The sequence below is a fragment of the Dendropsophus ebraccatus genome, chromosome 2 (genome assembly GCF_027789765.1).
Source record: "Dendropsophus ebraccatus isolate aDenEbr1 chromosome 2, aDenEbr1.pat, whole genome shotgun sequence".
Taxonomy (NCBI): domain Eukaryota; kingdom Metazoa; phylum Chordata; class Amphibia; order Anura; family Hylidae; genus Dendropsophus; species Dendropsophus ebraccatus.
The window spans coordinates 211,412,474-211,436,220 of record NC_091455.1 but is presented as its reverse complement, the minus strand read 5'-3'; the positions used below and the strand labels follow the sequence as shown (position 1 = coordinate 211,436,220).

Genomic DNA, 23,747 nt, shown 5'->3' with positions numbered 1-23,747 from the left:
ATAGGATCTCTTATGCAAGTGACCCCGCAGTGCACGGCCATGTAACTATAGCAGTCTAGTATAGGTGCCATTATACCTTGTTGTACAGAATAGAGTAGTATTGCAGGGCACAGCCATTAGGCCTGTGTATGTCAGACTTATTTGAGCTGCGTTATAATATATCGGAAGATATAAGTCACGCCCACATCATTTAAACCACACCCACGTGTTGCTGCATGTGCCGCCATTACATGACCCTTTAAGCAGCTTTCCTAGTATGATGGCTCTGTGAATCATCACTTATATACATGTGTATGTGTATTTAGTGTTTCATGTTACATGATGCAGCAATGCTGTGTACTATGGGGAACATCAGAAGCGGCAGGATAGGGGATAACCAGCTGATTCTTGTGAACACACAGATAAAGGGGGGGTGTCAGCAGTCGGACCCCCATCGAGCAGCCAGTTATCCCTTATCCTGTGGATAACTTTTAATCTTAGGATAACCCCTTTAAGACAGCATATAAAATGTCACCTATATGCCTATAAGCAAAAGGGGTACTCCAACTGCTGCCAGAAAGTGTCAGAGATTTATAATTGACTTCTGTTTAAAAATCTTCTGTCTTTTAGTACTTATTAGCTGCTGTATGTCCTGTAGGAAGTAGTGTATTATTTCCAGTTTGGAGAGCAGGAGAGGTTTTCTATGGGGATTTGCTGCTGCTCTGGACAATTCCTGACATGGACAGAGGTGGCAGCAGAGAGCACTGTGTCAGACTGGAGAGAATACACCACTTCCAGCAGAACATACAGCAGCTGATAAGTACTGAAAGACAAGATTTTTAAATAGTAAATTACAAATCTCTGGCACTTTGTGACACCAGTTGATTTGAAAGATTTATTTATTCTTTTTTTTTGCTGGAGTACCCCTTTAATGACATCACTTCAAGAACAAACAAGAAAACTGGATGACACCCAATAGGATGTAAAGGGGTAAGATGTGAAAGAACAAAATGTACAAGAAGAGGATGACAAGAGTCAGGGAGCAACAACACCGTCACAGAGCACAGTGGAGAACAAGTCGATCGGTCCCCGAGTCACATAGAGACCTTTTTGTTAAAGACGTCATAGGATCCATAGTTTACCTATCATAGAGCAGGACATAAGGCTGCAGGGGCCCCTGGGCTGGGTGATGGGGCCTACAGTGTTTTACTAGTTATATAGATGCAATGAACTACTCCTACTGGGGGCTACAGCCTAAAAACCCTTTACTTCCCCGCTGTCAATCATCTCTATCCAGTGACTTTGTAGACCTATAATGGAGCAGTCTTTGCAGAGATTGCCGCAAGGCTTTAGTCATTCTTCTGATCGCTGGGGGTCTCAGCATAAGACCCCATGATCAAAACTTTTAACACGTCCCTGGGACATGTGAAAAGTTTTTCTTAATGACAGCGGCCACTTAAAGATACTATCTGGATTAAAGGTGCGTCCAATTAGACGGAGGATGATCTGGCTCAACCGACTGATGACAATAGGGTTAGATGGCTGCAGGCAGGTCGGGACTACCTAATGTGTTTACAGGAGAAAAATAAGCAGGATGTTTTTCACCTCCCAAAAATATTTTGAGGTGGGGAATCAATCCAGCAGTTTGTTGGGTCCGCTCATACATAGAAACACTGCTTCGCCTGCGGTTCATCTGAGATTGGGGATATACTGTGTACCAGCTCTGTTATTGCTGACAGGTTTGCTGCCTCTTACTCACATGTGTATATAATGCAACTTGTTCCTTCAGTAGATGACATTTCCCGCTTTTCTGTCTGACATCTGATTGCCATTCCTGACTGAAGAGGCGAGAGGACAGCTGGATGCTCCTATCACCCCGAGGAACTGACTGGGGTAAGGTACTGCGCCCTTCCTGCTGAGGTGTATGCCCAGCATGCCAACCATCTCCTGTCCTCCCTGCTGAAAGTCCGTAATACTTCACTTAGAGAGCTACGATATCGCTTATTTTAAAACCAGATAAAAATCCTCTAGACCTATTTCCTTACTCAATTCTGACTATAAACTCCTCACTAAAAGATTGGCCCAGTCCTTATACAGTCAGATCATTCCGGGCTTGTCCCCGGTAGGAGCACATCTGACAAGAACCCAAATTATAACCGAGTTGGGGATACTTGGCCGTGAGCATTGGGCCTTGGCCTTGCTGGACACACCCAAGGCCTTTGTCTCGGTTAAGTGGCCGTTCTTGTTAGCAGTCCTGCGTAATTTTGTTTTCGGCCCCCAATTCATAGCTTGGATGGCCTTGCTATATCGTCACCCAAAACCTCTATAGCCTTAAATGGTTTACTCTCCCCCTTCTTCCACCTAGATCGTGGCACATGCCAGTACTGCCCACTATCCCCCTTACTTTTTATCTTATCTATAGAGCCTCTAGCCGCCCTCTCTGGGGCTGTCCGCTCTTCATACCATCTTCAGAGGGCGAGGAACACGTCAATCTCTAGGCTGGTGACCTTCTTCTGCCCCTTTCTAACCCTGATGTCTCTCTTCCAAGGACTATCCATTTGATTGATTCCTTTGGCCGCTACTCAGGTCTCACTATTAATTGGACCAAGTCTGCCCTCATGTATTTCAGTCCCTCTCGGGCACACCTTCTCTATACAGCAGTGGAGGGTTTGGAGGTGGTTGATCGCTTTAAATAGGTAATTTTTGTAATAAATTCAAAGACTTGGGGTCACTTCTCCCCTTAGTGGCAGGTAGTGTACACCTAGTAAAAATGCTAGTTTTGCCTCAGTGCCTGTATGTGTTTCAGTACAAACTGTTCTTCTGGACTCTGGGATTATTTCTTTTATTTGTGAAGCGTCTCGCTCTTAACTACAATTATCAAAGTTGCAGAGGCCTAATGACTTGGTGGGTCTTGCAATACCAAACATATACAGGTGTCTTGGATTAGGAGCATAATTTGTTCTGGAACCGTGTGTGTAATCCAAATCCACTGTTAAACCAAAGCAAATTTTCAGAAACAGCTGGATATGTGATATATAAGTTACTGTACAGTATAGCAGCATGTGGTATATAATGTATAGTAACTGTATAACCCTGATAACACAGCAGCTGGATATGTGATATATAAGTTACTGTACAGTATAGCAATCAGCATGTGGTGTATAATGTATAGTAACTGTATAACCCTGATAACACAGCAGCTGGATATGTGATATATAAGTTACTGTACAGTATAGCAACCAGCATGTGGTGTATAATGTATAGTAACTGTATAACCCTGATAACACAGCAGCTGGATATGTGATATATAAGTTACTGTACAGTATAGCAATCAGCATGTGGTGTATAATGTATAGTAACTGTATAACCCTGATAACACAGCAGCTGGATATGTGATATATAAGTTACTGTACAGTATAGCAATCAGCATGTGGTGTATAATGTATAGTAACTGTATAACCCTGATAACACAGCAGCTGGATATGTGATATATAAGTTACTGTACAGTATAGCAACCAGCATGTGGTGTATAATGTATAGTAACTGTATAACCCTGATAACACAGCAGCTGGATATGTGATATATAAGTTACTGTACAGTATAGCAATCAGCATGTGGTGTATAATGTATAGTAACTGTATAACCCTGATAACACAGCAGCTGGATATGTTATATATAAGTTACTGTACAGTATAGCAGCATGTGGTATATAATATATAGTAACTGCATAACCCTGATAACACAGCAGCTGGATATGTGATATATAAGTTACTGTACAGTATAGCAATCAGCATGTGGTATATAATGTATAGTAACTGTATAACCCTGATAACACAGCAGCTGGATATGTGATATATAAGTTACTGTACAGTATAGCAGCATGTGGTATATAATGTATAGTAACTGCATAACCCTGATAACACAGCAGCTGGATATGTGATATATATGTTACTGTACAGTATAGCAATCAGCATGTGGTATATAATGTATAGTAACTGTATAACCCTGATAACACAGCAGCTGGATATGTGATATATAAGTTACTGTACAGTATAGCAGCATGTGGTGTATAATGTATAGTAACTATATAACCCTGATAACACAGCAGCTGGATATGTGATATATAAGTTACTGTACAGTATAGCAATCAGCATGTGGTATATAATGTATAGTAACTGTATAACCCTGATAACACAGCAGCTGGATATGTGATATATAAGTTACTGTACAGTATAGCAGCATGTGGTATATAATGTATAGTAACTGCATAACCCTGATAACACAGCAGCTGGATATGTGATATATATGTTACTGTACAGTATAGCAGCATGTGGTATATAATGTATAGTAACTATATAACCCTGATAACACAGCAGCTGGATATGTGATATATAAGTTACTGTACAGTATAGCAATCAGCATGTGGTATATAATGTATAGTAACTGTATAACCCTGATAACACAGCAGCTGGATATGTGATATATAAGTTACTGTACAGTATAGCAGCATGTGGTATATAATGTATAGTAACTGCATAACCCTGATAACACAGCAGCTGGATATGTGATATATATGTTACTGTACAGTATAGCAATCAGCGTGTGGTATATAATGTATAGTAACTGTATAACCCTGATAACACAGCAGCTGGATATGTGATATCTAAGTTACTGTACAGTATAGCAGCATGTGGTGTATAATGTATAGTAACTATATAACCCTGATAACACAGCAGCTGGATATGTGATATATAAGTTACTGTACAGTATAGCAATCAGCATGTGGTATATAATGTATAGTAACTGTATAACCCTGATAACACAGCAGCTGGATATGTGATATATAAGTTACTGTACAGTATAGCAATCAGCATGTGGTATATAATGTATAGTAACTGTATAACCCTGATAACACTGCAGCAGTTTATAGATACAGGATGGAGCTGCAGATCCCCATAATGCAGTAGTGTAGTACAACAGGCTAGAATAGAGAAGCAGGGCTGCTGTCAGAGGTCTGTGTGGTCACATGACAGCCATGGGGGGAGGGGTGTGTGTTCAGCATGGACCAATCAGGACTGACAGAGACTGCAGGGAACATGAACGAATGAGCAGGGCAGATGTGGGCACAGTATAGCAGCACTCCCTTTCTGGGGAGAGAGGGGTTACAGCTATGGAGAGATTACCTCCACAGTCCTGTCCCCTGATGTAAGCCCCAGCCTGAAGTGGATCTGCTATGATTTGGAAGGTGAGGGAGACTTCCTGGGTAAGAGTCAGGGCCGTTTTAATACATTGGTGGGCCCAGTGCACAGGCCTCAAGAGTGCCCCCCCCAACCCATCACCAATGATACCATTATATCACCAATGATACCATTATTTAATACCGCCACACCATGACCACTATCACTACAGCCCTATAACAGTTACATCCATTTACTCACAGGGGGCGTCTTCTCTCATCAGAGTCTTTCACCTTTTCTTTCACTCCATCCAGCGTGGGCCACCTTGAAGTCTTCCCCAGCTGTGAATCTTCTCTCCAGAATCTGCCAGAGAAACATTTTAGGCTCCAACACATACAGTACTAAGGTCCCTTGTACCCCTATACAGTAGTTACCCCCCTATGTACCCCTATATAGTAGTTCCCCCCCCCCTCTTTCCCCCTATATAGTAGTTACACCCCTCTGTGCTTCCCCACAGCTGTGTGCTGCCCCCAGTAGTAAAGACAGCTGTGTGCTGCCCCCAGTAGTATATAGACACCTGTGTGCTGCCCCCAGTACTGTAGACTACTAGGTGCTGCTCCCAGTAGTATATATACCCCCTGTGCACCCCCCAGCAGTATATAGACCCTATTGTGCTGCCCCCATTAGTATATAGACCCCTTGTGTGCCCCAGTACTATAGACCACTAGGTGCTGCCCCCAGTAGTATACAGCCCCCTCTGTGCTCCCCCAGTTATATATACCCACCGTGCATCCCCCAGTAGTATATATACCCCCCGTGCAGCCTCCAGTAGTATATATATCCCCTGTGCTCCCCCAGTAGTATATACTCCCCCTGTGCACCCACAGTAGTATGTATACCCCCCTGTGCACCCTCCAGTAGTATATATATCCCCTGTGCTCCCCCCAGTACGCTTTCCCAGTTATATATAACCCCTGTGCACCCCCCATTTATATATATATATATATATACCCTGTGCATCCCCCAGTTATATATATATCCCCTGTGCGCCCCCGAGTAGTATATAGCCCCCATGTGCGCTCCCTGTTATATATACCAGTTATATATACCCCCTGTGCGCCCCCAGTTATATATACCCCCCGTGCGCCCACCAGTTATATATACCCCCCGTGCGCCCACCAGTTATATATACCCCCCGTGCGCCTCCCAGTTGTATATATATCCCCTGTGCGCCCCAGTAGTGTATAGCCCCCCTCTGCACTCCCCCAGTTATATATATACACCCCTGTGCGCCCCCCCAGTTATATATACCCCCCTGTGCACCCCCCAGTAGTATATAGCCCCCTCTGTGCTCCCCGTTATATATACCCCTCTGTGCACTCCCCCAGTTATATATACCCCAGTGCGCTCCCCCAGTTATATATATACCCCCTGTGCGCTCCCCCAGTTATATATATACCCCCTGTGCACTCCCCCAGTTATATATATACCCCCTGTGCACTCCCCCAGTTATATATACCCCACTGTACACCCCCCAGTAGTATATAGCCCCCCTGTGCACTCCCCAAGTTATATATACCCCCTGTGCACCCCCAGTAGTATATAGCCCCCCTGTGCCCTCCCCGAGTGATATATACCCCCCTGTGCGCTACCCCTGTTATATATACCCCCTGTGTCCCCCCTCCCCAGTTATATATGCGCCCTATCCCCCCCCTGTGGCACCCCTAGTAGTATAGACCCCCGCTGTGTGCTGCCCCCCCCCCCCCCCGTTATATGGCCCCCCTTTGTGCTCCCCCCTCCCATATAGCAAATAAAAATAAAAAACACTTTATACTCACCTGGGTCCGAGCGTTCCTCTTCCCATCACTTTATCCTTGTGGCCGCAGGCAGTGCTTTGCCTACAGTGCAGAGCGCAGGCAGGGGGCCCTGCAGGGGGCGCCATGGATGGGTAACTTACCCATCCCGATGGCGCCCCCCTGGCAGTCTGGTGGCCGGAGCCCTGTGCGACCGCAATGGTCGCACAGAGCAAAGGCCGGCCCTGCGCAGGGGTGGGCCCCTTTAACCAGTGGGCCCGGTGCACGTGCACCATGTGCCCTCTGGTTAAAGCGGCCCTGGTCAGAGTACAGTGGTGCCTTGGATTGCGAGCATAATCCGTTCCGGGACGGCGCTTGTAATCTAAATCCACTCTTAAACCAAAGCAAATTTTCCCATAAGAAATCATAGAAATGCAGACAAACCACACCCCAAATATAATGATTTATTATTCTGAATAACATGTAAAACAGATGAAACATTCAGAAACAGCAGAATCTGTGATATTATAAGTTACTGTACAGTAATGGAGAGGATGGGAAACACAAGGGCTGACAGAGACTGCAGGGAGTATAAAGGAATCAGCAGGGCAGATGTGGGCACATACATGCAGCACTCTCTGTCCGGGGAGAAAGGGGTTACAGCTATGGAGAGATTACCCCAGTCCTGTCCCCTGATGTAAGCCCCAGCCTGAAGTGGATCTGCTATGATTTGGAAGGTGAAGGAGACTTCCTGGGTCAGAGTACAGTGCTGTAGACCCCACTATGCAGACCATTCCCCTCCCCCACCCAGTACAGGGAGCTCTTACACCAAGTTACAATTTTGAAAAGCTGTGAGCTCTTCTTGCAAAAAGCTCTCAATCCAAGTTACTCTTAAACCAAGACCAAGGTACTACTGTGTATATATTACTTAGCCGGTCAGCTCAAGTATCTGGCTGATTGGATTTATGGTAGGCCTCCCCGCTCTCCAGAGTCACTCCTTATAGGCCCTCTTTTCCCTCCCCCCTCCTTATGGTCTCTCCCACGGCTGATGTCCTGCCTAGGATCTTATACCTCCTGAGTGATTAGGAAGTGTTGGGCTGATGCTAAGGGCATTCTCCAATATTTGGATATACCAGCTGAGTCCCCGTAGTGGAATAATATCTCTTTCCCACATATGCTCACCTTTCAGGATACATTTGACTATTCTTACCCTTGCTGATGTATTTAAAGATGATGCTGTGGTTTCCTTTGAACGGCTATGTGACAAATATCAGACAGCTCACTCCAACTTTTATAAATTCTTGCAGTTACGGCGGCAGGACCTAAACACTCAGTTTGCATTTCTGAATACCCTCTTATTAGTATTGTAAGATTGCAAGGCCCGGGAGGTCTGATTTCTTCCATATATGCCCACCTTGTATGCACCAAGTCGCTAAATATGCCTCTACCTGCCATTGCCTCCTGGCGTGCACATATCTCCTCCCTTACTGATTAGGATGTAGAAGGAATTTTAGAATCTCATCTACATGTCTCCCCAGCGGCCGACAAGTTGACGCAATTATATATCATACAAAGTGCTATCTGACGCCTGTGCGTTTATGTAGAATGGGTAGGATCCCGACCCAGAGTGCCCCAAATGTGTCCTAAGAAGTTTGACAAGGTGTGGGGTATATGGTGTTCCTCACCTCTTACAGCTACTCCTGCACATGAGGTTCCTGTTGAATGATTATGATGTGCGTTGTTTTCAACTACTGCAATTGTTTTAGTGACTAATAGTACTGCATACTGTATGTTTATAAAGTTCCATGGTACTTTGTCTACTGCTGTTTGTTAGTCATCTGTTTGACTGCTGTTGTTTTGGACTCTGCATTGTTCAGAGATATCCCTTTCTGATGTATTGTACCTTGCTATTTATCCTAATAAAACGAGTAAAAAAAAAAAAAGATAGCAAAGGGATTTTATAGCTTTGAGCGCCATCTGGTGACCATACAGAGAACAGTTTTTTTTTATTACCCATGGACTGCAGTCATTTTCCATTGTCGCTGGTTATCTGAGCCTTTTAACTAATTCAGTTATCATTTATCTCTCAATGGGGATTATCATACACCACAGTTATTTGTATCATGCCGATATTCTCTATCACTTATCGCTGATGTGTCCTTTTACTTTGTATGGCTGACTAGTGAGGACGAGCAGAAACAAGTCCTCTGGTCAAACAGGAAAAAAGTCTGAACCATTGGCAGCAGAGAGTCCAGAAAATAATAAGGATTTGTTAACATAAAAGAGTTTTTTTTTTTGCATGAAAACCCACAGTTCATATTGAAATAAGGCGCTGTTTTTATACCATGGATTTAATATCTGTATTGCAGAAATTACTTGTAACATCAGTTCTTTAATGTGGAATCTATTCAAAACTTAGAGTAGACAGAGGTGAGTATCTATTTTTTTGTGTGTACTGCACAAAGCTCTGCAGTACCAGGTCAATACCTGGAGAGGACAGAGCAAACTTCTTTTCCATCTCCCTGTTCGAAAAATCCAGAAAGGGGTCATATCAGATATTAAACTCATAAGAACAGATACTAGACTTGATCTTAGCCAAGAGGCCGAGAAGTGATAGAGGTGAGTATCTGAACATCTGGTCTGGGATCTGATCGGGGGGGAGGGGGGATCCTTTTGGGTTTCTGTATTTACTTGGGTCAAAGGGGTATTAACTCATTAAGGAGAGTTTGTCATAAAGACATATGGAGACTTACAGACCATTGCTGCTCCATTGAGAATTCTGGGAAGAAAGGATATGCAAAATAGCTCTCAATTCTCTTGAGCAAAGAGATGTCCCGTCAAGTCTCACTCAATCTAGGAGTCTTAGAACATTGACTGGGGATTTTATGCCAAACCAAACAATCTCTCCAAAAGGAAAGATTTCCCATCTGCAGACAGCTGTTTTGGGGTTGTTGCCCCTCTTCAGTAAAGAGCAGGGTGTTGGCTGAGTAGTGAGAGGTCTTATCGAAGTAGGTCAAAGGGGTAGTGACTCTCATTAAGGAGAGGTTTTCATAAAGGCGTATGGAGACTTAAGGCCATATTACACATATCGATTATCGTTGAAAGATTCGCTATAACGATTGTTCGCTAGCGATAACTAGCGATTTTTTAGTGAATAATTCTGAGGTTATTACATTCACTGATTACTGTTATGAACAATTGTTTTTATGTCGTTATATGGTCACTAATCGTTCCTCAGGACGACCCACACAACATGTTTTAGCGGCGAACGACTTACCACACGAACCAATATGCAAATGATTGGCCAACTACCAGATATCATTTTTCAGTATGTTGAAAGACAAAAATGAACAATTTTTCATTCGTCGTTTCATCGTTCGGTGTTATTACACACAGACAGATAATTGCTCATTTCGATCGTCTTAGCGAATTTTTAAACGATAATCGTTCTGTGTAATAGGAGCTTTAAAAGAGAAAGCTATTGTGTTACGTGTTATCCAGTGGATAGAAGTGAAAAAAGAAACAGATCACATAGTTATACATAAAAGGACACAGCAATAGAGAGGTAATAAAAAGAAGTGATAGAAAGCAGAAACATCAGTATGTTGGGGGAAGATTAGCCGGTGGGGCCGTAAATCGTTGGTGCCGAACGTAGATAAGGAGTGTGAAAGTTTTATTGTCCTGATGGAGGTCTTCTACATGGTTTTAATGGCCTTACAAGCACTGAAGGGCACATTCCCTAAAGTGTCACTGTCCTTATAAAAAACTTTTGACTTGTCAGAGAGACGTGGAAGGAAGGAGTTCCAGCAGAATCCGAAGAATAATTTCAAGGCTTTATTAGCATAGTCAGGTACAAAACTTGCAACTAGAGATGAGCGAACCGGGTTCGGGTTCAAGTCTATCCGAACCCAAACGTTCGGCATTTGATTAGCTGGGGCTGCTGAACTTGGATAAAGCTCTAAGGTTGTCTGGAAAACATGGATACAGCCAATGACTATATCCATGATTTCCAGATAGCCTTAGGGCTTTATCCAACTTCAGCAGCCCCCGCTAATCAAATGCCGAAAGTTCGGGTTCGGATGGACTCCAGCATGCTCCAGGTTCCCTCATCTCTTGCTTGACAAAGATCGACATGGGGTCTAAACATTGCATGTTCTGTACCTGACTATGATAATAAATCCTTGAAATCATTGTTGGACCCCCTCCCTTCCATATATCCATTGTTCTGTTTAAATCTGTGTTGCTGTTTAAATATACACAGTTGGAGGTGATGTCAGAGAGACATGTCAAAAGTTTTGATTGATCGATTATCACTGATTTTTAAGGTTTTGATCGGTCCGAGTCCGGGTCCGAGTGTTTAGACCTGTACCAATTGTGAGCATGAGCCGAGTGAAGACCAAGCTCAGCGCGGTCCTCTCCCCGCTCTGTGTCAGTCATAGACTTTCACAGTCTGACTGTGTTCACTGTAGCCTTGCAGCACTGGAGTCCTGAGTTCAAATCCCACCAAGGACAACATCTGCAAAGTGTTTACTAACGCCACATCACGTCTGTCGTATGTAAGAATACTATGTAAAGTGCTGCGGAATCTGTGTGCGCTATACACATAAAAGTATTATTATCATCATTATTATTATTATTATTATTCATCACGTGACACAGTCTTCACTCGTCTCATGCTCACGATTGGTATAGGTCTGAACACTCAGACCTGGATAAATCAAAACTTTTGACATGTCTCTCTCTCGTGTCTCTCTGAAATGTCAAAAGTTTTTTTTTACAATGACAGTGACACTTTACGGAATGTAGAATGACATAAATTACTGATCTCAGTGTCACAGGTTGTCATGAGTTTATATTACCAGACTTTCCTTTCCCTCTGGCACTTGAAATGTCCCTTTTTTTTTTAAAACTGTTAATTTTTTTCAACCAGGTACAGCATCTAGGCGGAAACACAATATAAAATGCCAACAGACTGTGTTGCATGAATACACGTGCATATTCGGATCATATGGAGGATACAACAACACACAAAGAGAAAGAAAAACTAGGTCCGAGAACCAAATATCCCAAAAGAGGCGTATGTAAAGGATCTGTCCTGTTCTCGTGTGACTATTTACCTTAGAAGTGAACCAACATGGCCCACTGAAATACCTGACACCAAAAAAAAAACACATACTTTATTCGGGCCCTAACCCGAAAACAATTTAAACCACTGGTTCCCAATTGAGAAACAAGAAACAAAAAAAACAGATACAACAGAAGACTCACAAAACACAACAATACAGAGGGAAAACAAACTAGGGTGGAGGAAGGAAAAGAAGGGGGGAGAGAAATTAAACCCAACCCCAGGGGCCCAAAATCTTTTTAAACTTTTCTATTAGAGAGCCATTAAGGGCCATTTTCCATTCACTGTATGTCCGTAAATTTACTCATTTAGCTTCATGTTTACTCATAGATTTGGGGGAAATATTCAGTAGATAATGGCTAGCATCAAGCGGTAAAACAGTAGAAAGAATCAACTGGATAAGGTTGTGAGAGCACCGCCAACATAGATCAGAGACCTGTGGAAAAATGCTGTGCAACTGATCAGGGGTATGGTAGCAAAAGAACAGTATTTTATACTGGTCTTCCTTATAGGACACACATGACGAGGATTTAGCCACCTCAGAGCATATTACTTGCTAGACCTCGTAAGGAAGTTCCTTTCCAAGGTATGATTCCCACTTGCACATATACGCATGGCGGGTGGAGGGGGAGTTCTTAAAGATCATACATATCAGTAATCAAAGCTCTGGTGGACACTGCACACTTACATAGCCATTCAAAGGGGGTGGGTTTACACCCGGTTCCATACCACAAAGGTTTTCCAACCAGCAAGCAACTACCGCATAGTAAGAGCGGGCCTGAGGCGGGAAAGGGTACCTCTCTCGTAATTTGTCATACGGCAGCAGTTTTCTCTGGAAAACATACACAATGTCTGCCAGATGAAAGAGTTCGCTGTCTGCCGAGGTCGGATCATATGACATCTTTCTGAAATGGAGGGGTCATAGAGAATAGGTACCAAGGGAGTACGGAAAGATCATAATGGAAACAGCTTATTAGCTGCACCCAAACATCTCTAGTAAGTTTCATGGGGGTAAGAAGTGCAGGCAGCTCCACATTGTAAGGGGGCGACCAGATTAAAACACCTGGTTGAACAAGTGCAATCGACAATTTCTCTATTTCAAACCATCTGGAAAAGGCCTGGAGAGCTGTCCATGACGGTATTCTATGGAGGTGTACTGCCAGATAGTCCCGAAACAAGTCAGGGACCCCCATATCTCCCTTAGTAGTCTTAGATAACCCTTTAATCCCTTTTAATATCAGCACTATCATAGGTGTGATGTTGTGCTACGGGCAGATCTGTCCTTTTAGCTTTTATTGTGTGTGGGTGAGAGTTCACTCTATAGGACATGTTATAGGACATGTTACATACAATGTATGCTGGTTTCACACATGGCAGTGTTTTTGCAGTTTATGAGCCAAAACCAGGAGTGGATTCAACGTAATGAGCAAAATAAATGAAGCACTGATATGTCTCCTCCCTGCCGGATCCACTCCTGGCTTTGGGTCAAAAACGGCAGTGGCACTGTATGTGAAACCATGATAAGTAGACTACATTTTGGTTGGTGCAGGTAAACATGTCAGAGATCCTGTAGTCCTGATTCACGTTTGTGATCTTTATTCTGTCCGCAGTCATTATGTATGGACAAGTCTTACATTTTTGATGCTTTGATGCCTAAAACACAGAAGTGGGAGGTCTGGAAATATCAATTTTAGGTGGTCATCTTTCTGTAATATAGGATGTAGTTTTCATGCCGCTCTGCCCAGCTACTCTAAATGTGGGTGGAAGGTGACTAGAGATGATCGAACAGTGGTAATTTTCAGGTTCGTTTGAACTCGAACCATCGGCCTGTGACTCCTGCCGCCGTCCCGTTCCGTGGGGAAGTTGGAGACAGCCTATGTACCGCCTGGAAAACAGGGATACAGCCTAGGTAACAGGCTGTATCCCTGTTTTCCAGGTGGGACTCGGGCTGTCTCCACCTTCCCCACGGAACGGGACGGCGGCAGGAGTCACAGGCCGATGGTTCGAGTTCAAACGAACCTGAAAATTATCACTGTCCGATCATCTCTATAGGTGACATCAGAGGACCGCTGGTCTTCCTGCCTTGTTCTGTATTGTAGGAGCTCACTTCTTGGGACTCTATTGGCTCTTACAATTTGGTTCTCAGCCATTCTTTGATGGTAACCCTGATTCTGAAATGTTTTTTTCGAGGCTCCTAAGATGTTCCTCTCTATCCGCAGAACCAGAACATATACGATTGTACCTGACGGCTCGACTATAGATGATGGAGTTTGTGAATGATTAGGATGCAAGCTGTCCCATCTCAGGTATGTTGGGTGGTCAACTGGCTTCTGGTACAGTGATGTTTCTATTCTGTTGTCCTGTATTTTAATAGTTTTGTCAAGAAAGTTTATTTGAGTAAAGGAGTAGTTGAGTGTCAGGTTGATGATGGGGTGGAAGTAATTGAAATGTTCATGAAATATTTTCAATTGTTCAGATTCTGTCCAAATGATTAGAATCTCATCTATATAGCGATAGGTAGGCCCGAGGCTTGATGGCATATTGTGGTGCCATTTTGCCTCCCATAGTGGTACCAGTCCGTTGTAACGATATGTTCACCAAATATATGTTTATTAAAAAAGATAGCTTTCAGGAGAACACATCCTAAGTACTAGTAATCTTTGCTATAGATGACTTCTATGTTTTATCTACGGTCTCCAGCAGGTGGCAGCATCACTAGATATCACTATAGAGAGTCCCAGTTAACTGGTCAGATCATGTTCACCTCTGGAAGATTTGCTGCAGAAATATTTGTTAATATTTCTGTTTACTGTCTCTGTACTGTATATGGAGGATGTGACCCACATGGTGGATTGTCTCTATACTGTATATGGAGGCTGTGACCCACATGGTGTATTGTCTCTATACTGTATATGGAGGCTGTAACCCACATGGTGGATTGTCCCTGCACTGTATATGGAGGCTGTGGCCCACATGGTGGATTGTCCCTGTACTGTATATGGAGGCAGTGACCCACATGGTATACTGTCCCTGTACATAAAGGCAGTGACCCACATGGTGGATTGTCCCTGCACTGTATATGGAGGCAGTGACCCACATGGTATACTGTCCCTGTACATAAAGGCAGTGACCCACATGGTGGATTGTCCCTGTACTGTATATGGAGGCTGTGACCCACATGGTAGACTGTCCCTGTACTGTATATGGAGGCTGTGACCCACATGGTATACTGTCCCTGTACTGTATATGGAGGCCGAGACCAACGTGGTGGACTGTCCCTGTACTGTATATGAAGGCTGTGACCCACACATCATGGTAGACTGTCCCTGTACTGTATATGGAGGCTGTGACCCACACATCATGGTAGACTGTCCCTGTACTGTATATGGAGGCTGTGGCCCACATGGTAGACTGTCCCTGTACTGTATATGGAGGCAGTGACCCACATGGTAGACTGTCCCTGTACTGTATATGGAGGCTGTGACCCACATGGTATACTGTCCCTGTACTGTATATGGAGGCCGAGACCAACGTGGTGGACTGTCCCTGTACTGTATATGAAGGCTGTGACCCACACATCATGGTAGACTGTCCCTGTACTGTATATGGAGGCTGTGGCCCACATGGTAGATTGTAGCTGTACTGTATATGGAGGCTGTGACCCACATGGTAGACTGTCCCTGTACTCTATATGGAGGCTGTGACCCACATGGTAGACTGTCCCTGTACTGTATATGGAGGCTGTGACCCACATGGTATACTGTCCCTGTACTGTATATGGAGGCCGAGACCAACGTGGTGGACTGTCCCTGTACTGTATATGAAGGCTGTGACCCACACATCATGGTAGACTGTCCCTGTACTGTATATGGAGGCTGTGACCCACACATCATGGTAGACTGTCCCTGTACTGTATATGGAGGCTGTGGCCCACATGGTATACTGTCCCTGTACTGTATATGGAGGCTGTGACCCACATGGTAGACTGTCCCTGTACTGTATATGGAGGCCGAGACCAACGTGGTGGACTGTCCCTGTACTGTATATGGAGGCTGTGACCCACATGGTAGACTGTCCCTGTACTGTATATGGAGGCTGTGACCCACATGGTAGACTGTCCCTGTACTGTATATGGAGGCTGTGACCCACATGGTAGACTGTCCCTGTACTGTATATGGAGGCCGAGACCAACGTGGTGGACTGTCCCTGTACTGTATATGGAGGCTGTAACCCACATGGTAGATTATCCCTGTACTGTATATGGAGGCTGTGACCCACACATCATGGTAGACTGTCCCTGTATTCTATATGGAGGCATTTATTGCATTTTTATTTTGTTCCTCTACAGGAATTGATTGTGAATTCACTTGATCACTTGTACACAGCAATACTAATCCATGTATACTAATACAGTACTAGTATATTGCAGTGTACTCTGACTTGGACACCTTGACTAGATTGTGAGCTGCCATTACATAGGACTGGCATCTTATTGCTGGGACTATGGAACAGTAATTAGAGGGACATGTTTGTCAGGCAGCATAAGGGGTTTATTCTAGATGTAGTCTGTCAAATACCATTTAAAGGGGAACACTCCATGTTTAGAGGGGAAACAAATAGAGATGAGTGCAACTGAAGCATAGTCAAGTCCGATCATTCAGCATTTGATTACCAGCGGCTGAAGAAGTTGGATGCAGCCCTAGGTAGTCCTGGAAAGCTTGGGTACAGCCTATGGGTATGTCTGTATCCATGTTTTCTGGACTCCCTACCGCCGGTAATCAGATGCTAAGTGTGCTTGATGTTCGCTCATCTCTAGTCACATGAAGACGCGGTCAGTTCTCACCTGTGCGGTGCTGGCTGGTAGGTTATCTCAGTCACCTCCTTATCACTGGATGAAGGGTTATTAACATCAATCACAGCTTCATTGTACCACTTTATGGCTCAGCTCATAGAATGATCAGACTATACCGCTCAGATGCATCCAAAATAGAACAAAATAAAGGTTTACGGCATATACTGCAACATGACAGTGTACGGGAGATTGTATTTAACGCCACATCACGTCTGTCGTATGTAAGAAGCATGAACCCAGACATGACTTTCCTATAATTTTTAGTAATGGTGCCACCATAGGAGTCAAGGTGCATGTGACCCCTGTGTATATCCAGCAACGGTGACAAGACATGAGCCCTCCCCCATAACTACTAGCCCCTCCGATTGCCATAGTAAACACACACAACTGTTAGCCATAGGCCCCCTATAGGTTTCCATTGTACACAGAGCTATATATGTTAGTAATGGAGATCTGTATTGCCGCGTGGGACGCTGAGACCGCGGTCCTCCCGGCTATCTGTACCAGAAGCAGCTAGTGACATCATAAAGCAATAAACAAAGGCATAAACCTAAAACCAACAAGTGCTGTAAAGTTTTACTGCTCTCAAAATAAATATTGGTTTTGCAGATTATATCAACAGCTACCAGAAAGAAAACAGTATATACATGTATAGAGTTGGAGGGAAGCCATATCCATGTTTTCCCGGATTTCCTAGGGCTGCATCCAACTTGTTCAGCCACCGGTAATCGAATGTAGATCATACTCAAGGTTCTAGTCATAACCTTTCAGGATCAGCTAACCTGAGTAAGTGCATTGTGAATACCGCTATTTCTGACCATTCTCTAACTCAATGATTTTCAAACTTTTTTGAGCCGCGGCACACTTTTTATACTTAAAAAATCCCGGGGCACACCACCAACCAAAATGGCACAAAATGACACTAAAACAGTACATATTATACATATAGTTAATAATATAGATTCTAAATGTATTTATACACACACTGTTTTCTTCTCCCCCCTGTGCTTCTCTCCACCATACTTCTCCCCCCTGCTTTTCTCCACCATACTTCTCCCCCCTGCTTCTCTCCTGTGCTTCTCTCCACCATACTTCTCCCCCCTGCTTCTCTCCACCATACTTCTCCCCCTTGCTTCTCCCTGTGCTTCTCTCCCCCCTGCTTCTCTCCTGTGCTTCTCTCCACCATACTTCTCCCCCATGCTTCTCTCCTGTGCTTTTTTTCCTGTGCTTCTCTCCACCCTGCTTCTCTCCACCAAACTTCTCTCCCCCCTGCTTCTCTCCGCTGTTTCTCTCCCCCATCCCCATGTTTCTCTCCCCCTGCTTCTCTCCCCCATTGTTTTCTCCTGTTTCACAGGGGCACCATAGTTTGGGGAACTTTCCCCGCGGCACACCCGACCATGTGTCGCGGCACACTAGTGTGCCACGGCATACTGGTTGAAAATCAATGCTCTAACTCATATTGGCATGATATGCCATTTTTCACCAGGCACATGTCAGAAGTTTTGATTTGGGTCTTAGTGTTTGGACCGCAACCAATCAGGAGAACCAGCAGGGAGAGAACTGCGCTCCCACACTCTCCTCTCTCTGCTCTGTGTCTATGTGAGTACAGCTCTATAGACTTACATTATGTGCCTGTTCAGGTCCCGCAACAGAGAGCTGGAAGAGAACGAGCTGAGCTCAGACTTCTCACAACTGTCTCCTGATTGGTTGTGGTCTGAACCTTCAGACCCCAACTAAACTAAATTTTTGGCTTTTTTCTATAGACAGGTAAGCTTCAAGTTGTCCCTGAGCTAAGTGGGTGTAGACTAATTTCTATGATGTCTCCTATACGCTGCACACAGGAGAGGGGATCCTGCTCCCCTATATCTCTATAGCACACCCTCAGAAGAGAGGAGATCCTGCTCCCCTATCTCTCTATAGCACACCCTCAGAAGAGAGGAGATCCTGCTCCCCTATATCTCTATAGCACACCCTCAGAAGAGAGGAGATCCTGCTCCCCTATATCTCTATAGCACACCCTCAGAAGAGAGGAGATCCTGCTCCCCTATATCTCTATAGCACACCCTCAGAAGAGAGGAGATCCTGCTCCCCTATATCTCTATAGCACACCCTCAGAAGAGAGGATCCTGCTCCCTATATCTCTATAGCACACCCTCAGGAGAGAGGATCCTGCTCCCCTATATCTCTATAGCACACCCTCAGAAGAGGAGATTCTGCTCCCCTATATATCTCTATAGCACACCTTCCAAAGCAGCAGTAGCATGGAGGACATTACAGAGCAGCACTGGGCAGTATAAGGTAAGGATCCATCACTGGGATACTTAGATATAACTTTTATCAGAGCTCTCATTAGCAGGTGTGTGTATATAATCAGTCATTCTTCCCCTCTTCCATAGACTTCTATAAGTAGCATTAAACATGATTGTTCAGTGAGTTGATCCAGCTCACCAATTAAGTTGGGCTATTAGCCCTCTTTAGGTGAATGATGAATTAAAAGAGGGAGGAGCCTGATAAAGTGAGCTCATTTTTCTCTCATAAGATATACTACGAAGTTTCTTTCATTCGCTTGTAGCATTGAAACATTGAAAGTTTGTTGAATGGGAAGGGACATTTACCTTTATTTTACTAGTGAGTGTAAGGTGAGAGCGTTGCAGGAATGTAATGATTACTGCATCTTTCCATGTAAAAGTTAAATAACAAACAGAATGTGAATGAACTTTGCCCATTCCACGACCATTAATAAGAGGGAGATAAGCAGCAGGTGACAACCCAACTGTATACTGAACATACACAGAGCTATAGGTGTGGTAACAGGACCTAAGCACGTATGAGATAAATCCTCCTTTACAGTTCGTTGCGGAGCTATATGTCCGGCAACGTGCTGGTAATCCAAATCACTTGTATATCAAAGCAGTTTCCCATAAGAAATAATTGAAATGCAGATGATTTGTTTCACAACCCAAAAAATAAGGTTAGGTTTTCTGTATCAACAAAGAGCACTAACAATACCACTCAACTCCCCAGATGGCTGCAAACCTGGTGGTAGAAGTCCTGGCTGCCTGGAACAGCTATCAGTGAAGGGTCATGCTCACACATTCAGCTCCATGTGTGAGCAAGATGGCGGCAGCATACGTCCAGCAGCGGCAGATGTCCAGACGAGGACCTGGGGAGTTTAAGCACTGACAGCTTGGGTTACGTCTGTGCACACAGGCTGCGGCACTGGGGTAGGAGGGTGCCGCAGCCTCACTCACACCCAGTCCTAGGGATGGTCCGAACCTGGTTCGGACGAGGTTCGTACGAACCCGAACCCTCCACAATGATTACCGCTGTCTGCCCGCTCCGTGCAGCGGGAGGATCCAGTGGGAGGAACGCCTGGAAAACTGGGATACAGCCATAGCCATAGGCTGTATCCCAGTTTTCCAGGCGCTCCTCCCGCTGTATCTGCCCGCTGCACGGATCGGGCAGACAGCGGGAATCCGATGCCGAGCGTTCAGGTTCAGCCGAACCTCGACGGGTTCGGACCATCCCTACTCAGTCCTCCTGCAGCAGGGAGAGGAGATAAGGCCGAGCTGCTCGCTTCCACAGGAGGACCTACAGGGTCCCTGACAAGTACAGGCAATGCCGAGGAGAAAGGTAAGAGACATACCTTCCTCCTCAGCGTGCAATAGGGACATATCAGCAGGGTAGATTCTTTTTAAAAGGGAAACGCTAATGGAAATCACCTGAACGGAAGCTACATTTTTCAGCCTTTATCGAGTGATTGGGGTATATGGATAAGTTTGCTGTGTGCGTTGCAAAGTGTCCTGAATGCATGCGGCAAAAGGGCACCAACAATGTGGTGAAAAGAGGGCCTCCACCTGTCTGCATCCAAAGATGGACAGATACACCTAACACTACAATAAAGTGAAAGCATAAAAATACATAAAACCATTACATTAATGTAAAATCTGCAGAAAAGGCCAAGATATAACCTGGCCCCATACAGCAGGTGGTACAGACCACTTCTGGTGTGCACATCGGTTGTGACGGATCAGCAAAAGTTTTGCCCAGTTGAGAACACACACTGAAAAATGTGCAGAAAGAAGAGATAAAAAAAATAAATAAATAAAATCACACGTTCTGGTGAATTGTTAAGACACAGGTTTTAATGATATTGTAAGTCATTACAATCAACTATCAAATCAGTCCAAAAATCAGAAGGCTTCAATACAAACAGATATAAAAATATAGATTTCCCTCAGCAATCCGCCAGCGCTTTCCTTGTCGGGGCCCCGTGAGACGGCGATGGCCGACCTTTGGACAAAGCTTATGAATAATGCAAAGAGATAGAGAGAGAGATAGAGAGAGAAACCAAAGGAAACACGAGACGTCCACTGAACATCTGTCTCCAGAGCTGCAAGTTATACCACGCATCTATCCACACCAGAGAAGGTGGTGTAGCTCCACTTCTGCACCTGTACATAAATCTACAATATATATACATACATTATGTTATATGTGCAAAGGCATTTACAGTTTCCATGTCAAAAAAACACAGTGGTGTGAAAATGGCCTTAGAACAGGAACGGGGAACCTTAGGTGCTCCAGCTTTTGCAAAAGTACAACTCCCATTCTGCTACACTTTGGCTGTCCAGGCATGAAGGGAATTGTAGTTTTGCAACAGCTGGAGGGCGGCAGGTTCCCCATCCCGGTCTTAGAGGTTTCCTGTATTAGCAAAACTGTAAATCCAGATACAGATTATGGGGCCCTCTGGAGAGTTAGTGTACAGCAGGCCTGGCACCCTGTCCTGATATGATCCACTTTAGGACTAAAGAAATATATCGTCACCCCAATAATACTTTCCACCCAGGTCACGTTTAATGCTGTGAAAGCGAGATCTGACTCCCTTGACACACTGTAAGAGCCCTATTACCCAGGGCTACTATCGGCTGAACACACCAACATGTCCCAGTGTAATAGAGCTAGTGATTAGCTGATCAGACCATGTAATCCTGCTGTCAGCCACTCATCTACCCCGTGTCATAGGGATGTGCAGCTGACATCTAACTGCAGTAAAGGGAAGCACAACTGATCGGCCCTCCTGATGGCTCTGAACACTGATCAGAGATCAACGCTCAATTATAGACTGGTTGGGACCTTCTAAGCTATGTGTAATGGTCCTTTTATACGGAGTGATAATTCGGCCAGTTGATCGTTTAACGATTTTGAGGCAACGATTTTATAACGTTTTTGTTACTATCAGCGTTTAGACAAAAAGATAATTCGTTTGGAAAAATTGTTATTGCGATCGTTTTAAGATCGCCTAAGCACATCTCACACATAGGATGAATCTGTGAACGACTGTTCACGTGAAGAGATGCGAGAATTTTCAGCGAACATTGAGCGATGATTTGAGAAAATGTTGAAAGACCAAGATGAATGATTTTTCACTCTTCGCTTGATCATTCGCTGTGTTTACACGAGCCGATTATCGCTCAAATGCGACAGTTATCGTGAAAATACGAGCGATATTCACTCCATGTAAAAGGACCATAAGACAGAGGTAAAATAAAGCCTATCGTACTACCAGATAGAACCCATAATGTTAGGGCATAGCAATGGGAGCATCAGCACCTACCAAAATACTGCGAGCCTGACATAACCCGAGCTATACTGACCCATAGGAGGTGCAAGATGCTTCTAGCACTATATAGATAGATACTAAGCTAATACAAACCCTTCATTTATTTACATGGTACAAGGTATAGATATCGTAAAGTTACAGGGGTCAGTCTGGAGACTGGTGCCCTTAAAGGGGTTATCCAGCATTAGAAGAACATTGCCACTTTCTTCCAGACAAAACAGGAGTCCAGTTCAGGTGTGGCTTACACTTAAGCTCCATTCACTTCCATGGAACCAAATTGCAAAACTGCACCCAAACTGAAAAGAAGAGTTGTGCTGTCTCTGGAAGAAAGCAGCCATAAGGCTGGATAATCCCTTTAAAACAAGGGTGGGGAACCTTTGGCCCTTCAGTTGTTGCAAAACTACAATTCTCATCATGCCTGGACAGCCTATGGCTGTCCAGGCATGATGGGAATTGTAGTTTTGCAACAGCTGGAGATCAGAAGGTTCCCCATCCCATCCCCATCCAAGAAATTCCTGCTAAAAACATAGAATTTACAAGATTTTAAAACACCAAATAATTCTGCGGTACATCCCATCCATTGTCAGAAAGTCAAAAAACGAAGCCCGTATGTTATCTATATTAGTCCGTAGGCACAATAAATAAAAAGAAATAAATAATGGTGGATGACAGAGGCCTCCAGGAAGGAGCCTCAACTCCAACACTGTGGTGTCACAAAGGGTACAATAAAAAAAAGAAAACAGAAAAAAATCTTATGTCATGGGCGACCACAAAAAAATTACTCTTTGGTTCAAGCGATTCAGTCCCTAAAGTGGCCCCGTCATGAGGAGAGCATTGTAAACTACACCCAAACGCTTAAGACTTCCTATCTTTACACACCATTTCTACACCCTCCTGCAACTTTCACTAATTGTCTGAAGGTCAGCTACACCCATGTCAGCAAGGCTAAGCCGCAATACCCCAAATGGCCTGAGGGGCGACTGTGGCACTGTATTTCTAATCCTGAACAACTTCTTGGATAAAAGAAGTTTTCAGACATTAAAAAAAAAAAGTGATAAGGTTGCAGGATGCCATGCACAAGCCACAAGAGTAAATCTTATAAGTGTGCATGTTGGTCCCTTCTTGATAATAGCTTATAAAAAGGTTATATAGATTCTGTACATTTAAGGATTCTTATACAGCCTCCCCCACCCCCCAC

The 23,747-nt window shown here is 44.2% G+C and overlaps 1 protein-coding gene and 1 pseudogene across 7 annotated transcripts in view; one reads left to right on the top strand and one right to left on the bottom strand.

Moving 5' to 3' along the window:
* Positions 1-23,747, top strand: part of ASNS (asparagine synthetase (glutamine-hydrolyzing)) — a 108,696-nt gene that overhangs the window by 22,681 nt on the left and 62,268 nt on the right. For 4 of the 7 annotated variants that reach the window (XM_069959384.1, XM_069959387.1, XM_069959383.1 and 1 more), the window contains exons 1-2: positions 11,891-11,997; positions 14,294-14,380. The gene's annotated coding sequence lies outside the window, so the exon portion shown is untranslated. Of the gene's footprint in view, positions 1-11,879; positions 11,998-14,293; positions 14,381-23,747 lie in introns of those variants that run through there. The other 3 variants (XM_069959381.1, XM_069959393.1, XM_069959382.1) reach the window with 3 other exon arrangements.
* Positions 9,395-9,564, bottom strand: LOC138784981 (U2 spliceosomal RNA; annotated as a pseudogene).